The 7859-nt window shown below is 43.4% G+C and overlaps 1 pseudogene; it reads right to left on the reverse strand.

The window, feature by feature from the left end:
* Nucleotides 1-2345: 2345 nt before the first annotated feature.
* On the reverse strand, nt 2346-4889 carry LOC120110393 (annotated as a pseudogene).
* Between the last annotated feature and the right edge of the window lie 2970 nt (nt 4890-7859).

Here is a 7859-nt window from a genome sequence, read left to right on the forward strand (position 1 = left end):
TAGCCCTAGTTATAGGGATAAGATAAATCACCTTAAGAGGCGCATTAACTACCCTTGCTTTCCAATGATTAGCCACCCTCCGGCTGAAAATTCTTCTCCAAACAAATTTTCTTACGGCATGCTCTTGGAAGAAAAGCACCTATTGAAAGATCTTATTGGGTCGATAAGATTTTACGGTTAAACAGACCTTCAGAGATGAAAGACTATTTGCAGCACGAACTAGGGCTCATTACAGAGATTTTGGGGTTCGAATCATGGATAGTGCATTTCAAGTATTAGAATCAAGAAAATTAAACAACGAGTGCGTTGCCCTCCCTCTCTTTAAAAAATTTAAAATAAAATGAAATGAAAAGATCATGTGCTTACATTAAACCTATTTCGCCAAGGTTGTCTACAGGGGTGATTGCTATTTTAGCTTTGCTCAAGGACAAAATTACTCTCTGAAATTGCTAGCTTGAATCATGGTAGGGTTTTGTGTCAATGGCGATCATTTAGTCAAGTTATTCTTCAACTTTTAGAATATCAATTGTTTGCTGCATATGGTACATGACCATGCATATAAGCAGGTAAACATGTGAAAATAAAGGGAACTTTATTACATTATTCAATTAATCAATAAAATTGGGTAACAACATTGAAAGATTACAAAATCATGATTTTGTGGAATATTAAGTAGGCAATACTTTCACTTAGGTCAATTAATCTCGTACTATATCTTAAAGAAGTCTTTGGTGACCAATTTCAGGGTAAAAGATGAAATGGAATCATTCATTTCCCTAACAATAATTTCCAAATGATAGAATGAGATTGTCCTCCTCCTTTGGATTAAAAGAAGGGGGAATGGTCCTGATGGCATTTGGCCCATGTCTATAAAAGCTTGATACGTGTCTAGGGGGAAGAGAAAGTGCCTCCAAGGAGTGGATGAGGGGGCCACACTCACGTTCTAAATTCTAGCACATCTGGCTTCCAGCAAGTTGATATAGAGTCGGAATCCAAAAAGGTCTTAAGATGAAATCAAACATTTAAAATAGTATAACATAAGGATTATTAATCAAGTTTTTATGATTTTTAGGAGCAGTTTTTCATTTCTCATGGACCCAAACAGGTGGATTGGGGTGGGAGAAGCTGAAGAGGAACGTGACAACAGCTCATGCTTTAATCACGAACAACGTAAATGGTGGGGAACTTCTAATCCAATCACTACCAAAGTCCCAAAGTCCCCAGTTACCTAATGGTGAACAGTTGAGAAGAAGGAAAGTTATGGATAAGAATGCAAATAAGACATGGAGAACGAAATCCAACAGTCAAAGGCTATATGGCTGGAGAAGGTTCATGCCTAGAGTGAATGCTACAAATTACAAAAATCTTCTTAAAATTATAAATAAATTACATTTACACTTAGTAGTTCGGAAAACCTACATTTATTTTTCTTAAGTTTATTTTATTAATACTTTAATCCAAAACTTAACAGGATATTAAATAAACTGTTAATTTTAAATAGGATTCAAATGCTGCATCATTTTTTTTAAACGATCAAAATAACTATATTATATATATAATAGCTATCTAAGGATATAAAAAAAAATATGTATTTTTTTACTCATTCGGATGGATTTACTAACTCTATGGGTGCAAATGTAGATCATATAAACTACTGGATGATGTAAATGTAATAAACGTAGAGTTCAGAAAGCAAACAAAAAAAAAAGTAATTTACTCAATATTTTTTTTATTTCCTGCACCAGAACACTAGGTCACGCCTCAAACAAGGACCTGACTGATGTTTTGTTGACAAAAAGGGAAGCACATCCCTCTTTCTTAATGCCCATTTTTGCTCATATGCAAGTAAATCCTGCATCAGTGAACATAGGATTCATCTGCCGCACAGAGAGGTCAGAGTCCCGGCATCATTACTCTTGTCCCTCTCCTTTGTCCCTGGAGGCCATTGATAACTTTCGTCTCTAATTCCACCTTGGAGGTAACCATTTATTGTAATGCAACCAAGAATAATAAATAGGTGTTGGAGGCATGTTACGTTCGCCGAGTTCTTCTGATCTCATGAGCTCGAATCGGCAAATGTAAGAAGAGAACGATGGAAACTTGTTTCCATGGATTGAAGAAATCAGCCAAAAGTTTATATATTTCTGAAAACAGCTAGTTGTTAGATAGAACTCTTGATACAGAGAATGAGGAACAAAGAAAATAAAGAATAAACAAGAAGGATTCTTCCCTTTTTTTTTTGTTTATGTGTGTGCTGGGGAAAGAATGGTCAGAAAGCCTAATCAACAAACAAGAAGGATTCAGAAATAAGAATAGAAACAAATGGATGCCTCCCATGGCACAGGTTTCTAGCAAAGCAATCATATAATAAGAGTAACACCAGAGAGACCAAATGTAGACAGATAATTTACAAAGTAAATAATAAAGTTGACAGAGACCCCCAAAAAACACAACATCAATACGCTTACACTAAACAAAATAATCAACTCATAATAGGAACAAGATGCAAAAATACTGGTAGAATAAGCATCTTCCCAAATAACACCAACTCAAGTCTGCATCCATCCAGTGAAAAAAGTCCCTCAACAATGGTCACTTCCCTTCTATCCCTTCTCCAGGCAACTCCTCAAAGGGATACAGTAGAGCTCTTGATCTTGTATCTGTAGAGGAGCTTCTTCTTTTTTGAGGTGGTATTGTCCACTGTGAGAACCACCTTGCCTGCTTCTCAATCTTGAAGCTGTTCTTCTCCACAGGTTCATCAGCAGCAACCAATTTCCTAGCCTTCTGCACAATCACAGTGTATCCATCCTCCGAGCTCGGCACAAACTCCGCACCGAAGGTCACATCCCATCCCAGGACTCGGAGCTCCCAAACAAGAAGGCATTTCTGCAAGGAATAGCATTCAGTCCAAAGATCATTTTCTGAAACCACCTTCATAAGGACATGGCATAGTAGTTGATAGTTTAGAAGCAAAAACCATTTGATGAATTGGTGAGAGGAACAAGCTCCGCACCTCATTAACCGGTATCTCTATGACTTGCTTCGTCGAGGGCTTGATGGCGATCTCAGTAACCGGCATCAGCAGCAGTGAAATCGGGGTCCTTCTCCTTGCTCAGGCCTCCATACTGTACTGGGACTTGCTCAGGAGCAATGTATCTGCATGCATCAAACAAAAGAATATGAAAAAAAAATTCCTCAAACTTAATTGCCTAAAATGACTTAAAACATAGAAGAAGCTCGGCAGATCTCCACTGACTTGAAAAGGGTCTCAGCTGTTTTGGATGGCCCAGCAAAAAACAAACTTGCTCTTGCTCCTCTGGGTGAAGAACGGACTGATCATTCGATTGAAAGCAAGATACCACCATGGAACATTGATGAATATCTGACAAGGCCCAAACATGTTATTACTCTTTAACAATCAGAAGAAACCCAACCTTTCTGTAAGCAAAATTGTTTAAAGAACAAAGGCCAAAAAATAACAAGACACAACGCAATTTAGCTTGATTATATTGGAATTATTCCCTTCTAGCTAAAAATTATATTGGAATTCAAACCTTATATTGGTATGGTTTTGATAAAAAAAAGCCAACTTGATTAAGACCAATGCAAAAAAGGCAATACTGGAAATAAAAATCTAAACTTTTTTTTTTTTTCTATTTCAAGCGCAACACAAACGATGACCTCAAAAGCAAGTCATAAAAGCAGAGAGAGATATATTGAATGAGACGGAGAATTAGTGATGGATTCAAATATACCTGCTAGCAGCAAACTCAGGGTAATTATCTTGGAGCAGGGTGAGGGCGTGGCGAAGCTCACGCTTCATGGGGCCGATCGAGTTCTTGAGATCAGTGACCTGAACCATGGTGGAGACTCCGCCAGGACTGAAGTCCGAGCAGCTGGCGGATGCCCTTCTCAAGGTACTGGATCCTCCACCGCAGAAACCTCTGCCTCTTCTCCTCGTCGGCGAAGGCCATGGCGTAGAGCTCCTTGTTCTGGAAACTCCCCGTAGACGTTGTAGCCAACCGGGTGGCCCTCTTTGTCGGTGCCGTGCATGAAGACCACCTTCTCCATCTCCGGGATGCCGAGGTCCTCCTCGAGGAGCGCCTCGATGCCGAACTCCTTCCTCCAAATCACGGCGTTCTTCAGCATCGCCATGGCTTCTTTGACCTTCAAGTCCCGGGCTCGGAGGAATTTCATGAGGACGATTTCGCTCCTCTCGTCGCCGAGGAGCGGGATCCCCCAGATTAACACCTCCTCCGGCGGCTGCGCCGCCGCGGCCGGCGGGGTGCAGGGGTCTTCTCCTCCTCCGGCGCCGCAGGAGGCGCCTCCTCGGAGGGTGACGGGGAGGTGGCGGGGACGACGGTCACTTCAATGGATTCTACTGTACCGGGCGCCATCTTTTCTCCACGACGGGCCTCCGCCCGCGCCGTCGGCGGCGGCGGAGGACGTCCGCTTGTGGGGCTGGCTCCTCTGTCGCCTGCGCCGGGGAGGGGGTACTTCAGCTTAGCCTCCTCCTCAGCCTTGAACGGTGGCTCCGCGCCGGCGGGGGGTGCGGTGGAGGGGAGAACTCGTGGTTGGCGAGGGCGGCTTGGACGAGCTGCTTGAGGTCGTTGAGAGCCTTCTTCTCTGGGTCTTCAAGGTTGGCGACGAGGTTGCCTCCTCCTTGAAGGAGACGGACATGGACGACGTCAGTAGAGGGACGCCGCCTCCTCTCCGGAGGGCTTCTTGGGGTCCTCCTCTGCCTCGGAGGCCGGCAGCGGCGGCGGTAGTTCCTTCGACACCTCCTTCTCTTCCGCCGCCGCCGCCCCCCGGCGGACGACGACCTCCTGGGCCGCCTCGGATGCCTTGGTCTGAGTCTCCTCGGCCATTGCTTTGGGCGTCGAGAAAAATCGAAGAGAGAGCGTCATAGGCTTATTGGGTGAGTGGGAGAAATTTATATACACGTAGATGGAGAGAGATACCAGTCTGTCAGGGTCCGTTGGCCAGCCTTGGACTGCTCAGGCCGTCAGGCGGGACCCGCCAGAGGAGGAGCCCACCATTTTTTATCTTTTCAAGTAAATTCCAAAACAAAATTTAAAAAATTCTTGGTGGGAAGCTTAACTCTTGTAATTATCAATTAGATTAATTAATTAAATCTAATCAACAAAGGAGCCAATAGCAATGCTTCATCCATGGAGAATCTTACTACCAGATCTCTCTTAAAAATAAGTTTTCCATGCAAGAATATAACCTTCTGCTTTACTAGGTATATACGTACCTTGTTATTTACAGCATGGTCTATATATCTCCACCTGCATTAAGATTTGAAAGCATCATTGCTTCTTATTAGAACATAATGCATCGTTGTACATCAATATATCAAATGATTGCAAAGATATATACTGTTTTTATCTAAGGGAGTCTCTGCATGGTAACCTTCTTTGCAAGTGTCCCGAGTTAAGATTTAGCCAACAGACTACATGTTGGACCCGTGTCTAGAAATTTCTAGTGAATTTCAAAAAAGAAAGATAGGTAGCTTAACTCTTGTAATTACCAAAAAATTATTTATCATATATATCAAAAATTTATTTAAAAATAAACCAGCAAATTTCAATGGTTCATCGTCCATAGTTTAGGCTCACAGAAAGTTTCTATGCATGAGTTTGATCTGCCGTGAATGTAGCTCGTACTACACAACACTATCTATACATTCATAACACTATTCATATGTAAGTACATTGAATAATCTCGTGTATTAGAGCATGTACAAAGTTTTCCACAAGTGAGAGCTGGCAGTTCAGTGCTTTTGTCATTAGCCCACAGAAAGGAGAGAAGAAGGGATCAACGGTTCCTTGTTCCATAAAGGAGGTTGGCTTTTGCAAGCATGCGTGAGGAAAAAGTGGTGCCCCATGGCAATTCAAGAAGGCCTTGCTCCTACGCTTCTTTATTTTTCATGTGATAACGAGAACTAGGATGATGTTAAATTAGCTTCTTTTTTCCTGCTTGCAGGTTGGTGGTCGTGACCGAGACTGGAGGACGGACGGCGTGAGGAGACTGCAAAAGTTGGCAGAGAATAAGCCCACAGGATCTCTCCACACGCCGGATTTGGGACATTTGGCAGACGGTATTCTGGGTATTCTCTTTGCAACGGTCCAACTCGGCCGTCATGCTAATCACCGTGTCCTTAGATTTCTTCTGCTTGTCCTTTCCTTTCATGACACTCGCTTGGTACTTTTGTAGGCCTGGCCAGCCTTACACAGCTATGCCTGAGCTGAACCTGCGTCCAATTGGGTTGGTGTGCTCCTCCGTGGGCCTTGGGCAACTGGCACAACCTAATTCATGCAAGAATAATCCTATTGTAATGAAGAGAAAGAAAGACTTCACACTGTTCGCAAGGGCTGAAGGTGAATGGGTTCTTCGTCGATTCCTCTTTCCCACTCTGCAATCTATAGTCTACCTTCAAAATCATTCCTTTTTTAGCTTACAGGCGCGGTAAGAATGTTTCCAGTTCCAGAGAGATTTAACCAAAATGTTTGCAAGGTTACTGAGTCTGATGAGAAAATAATAACTAGATTTAATGTTTTTAATATAAGCTTGGTCTCGAGATAATCAATAGGCCGAGCTGGAGTAGCTTTAAGCTTAACATGACTCGGCTTCTTTGCTCTTCCGCTCATATTTGAAGGCATGGCCTACTGTGTGTGTGTGTATATATATGTATAGGGAGAAAGCCGAAGTACGTGGGAGCAAGTATGAAGTCTATATTAATATGACGAAGTAATTAACTAGATCGATTGACGAGCTAAATTCAACGAATTAGAGGATTGTATTATTCAGTTTGCTAAATTATACAAAGACATGTTAGTAGTTGAAATCAGCAAAAATCTGCCTGATAGAAAATCTCTGGCTAATCTTGCGGTACTGGTGCATGCCTGTAGCAAAAGTTCATATTAACTTGCAGATATATTGAGATGCAGCATTTTTTCTTGTGACAAAGACCTGGTATCTATCATGTATCATTCAAATTAAAACACCTCCAAGTGCTCCAGTAATTTCATATCTAATTTCAAAATGGATGTTGTCCATGAGGTTTATGAATCATGTTCAGGTTTCCAGGAGTAAGCACTGGTGCGGGGGGGGGGGGGGACCTAAACATAGTCCCACATCGGCTAGTAGCGAAAGGTTCTGTGTCTTAAATAGGGGGTGGAAATCCTTTCCTCTCGAGGGCACCAGTCTCCCCCCGTCAGTGCTGGACGCGCGGGCCGGAGCGCCCAAAGCGGTATCTCGGGAGGAACGCAGTCCTCTTTCTCTGCTAGCTTAATGTGGGCTATGCTGTTGCGTGAGGTTCCGGCCAAAGCGCCGTCCCCGCAACAGTTGGCGCCGTCTGTGGGAAGGGCCCCTCTGCCGTTGACTACCCCCAGGATTGGGAGGCGCCACAGGAACCTCCCGCTGGGGGGCTATATTGCGGGGGAAACCTAAACATAGTCCCACATCGGCTAGTAGCGAAAAGGTTCTGTGCCTTAAATGGGGGGGTGGAAATCCTTTCCTCTCGAGGGCACCAGTCTCCCTCCGTCAGCGCTGGACGCGCAGGCCGGAGCGCCCAAAGCGGACAATACCTCGGAAGGAACGCAATCCTCTTCTCTACTAGCTTAATGTGGGCTATGCTGTTGTGTAAGGCTCCGGCCAAAGTGCCGTCCCCGCAACAAGCACATTCATATTCCATTCAGAAATGGAGTTTCACAAAGGAACATGGTGCCTGATCAAGCACCAATAAATTGAAGTCTTAAGACTTGCAACAAGATCTCGAGGACCGGTGCTCACCTATCCGCTATTGCGATAGTTTTTTTAAAGGAAGATAAGTTTATTTTACTTGTAGCAGCACA

The sequence above is a fragment of the Phoenix dactylifera genome, chromosome 4 (genome assembly GCF_009389715.1).
Source record: "Phoenix dactylifera cultivar Barhee BC4 chromosome 4, palm_55x_up_171113_PBpolish2nd_filt_p, whole genome shotgun sequence".
NCBI lineage: Eukaryota > Viridiplantae > Streptophyta > Magnoliopsida > Arecales > Arecaceae > Phoenix > Phoenix dactylifera.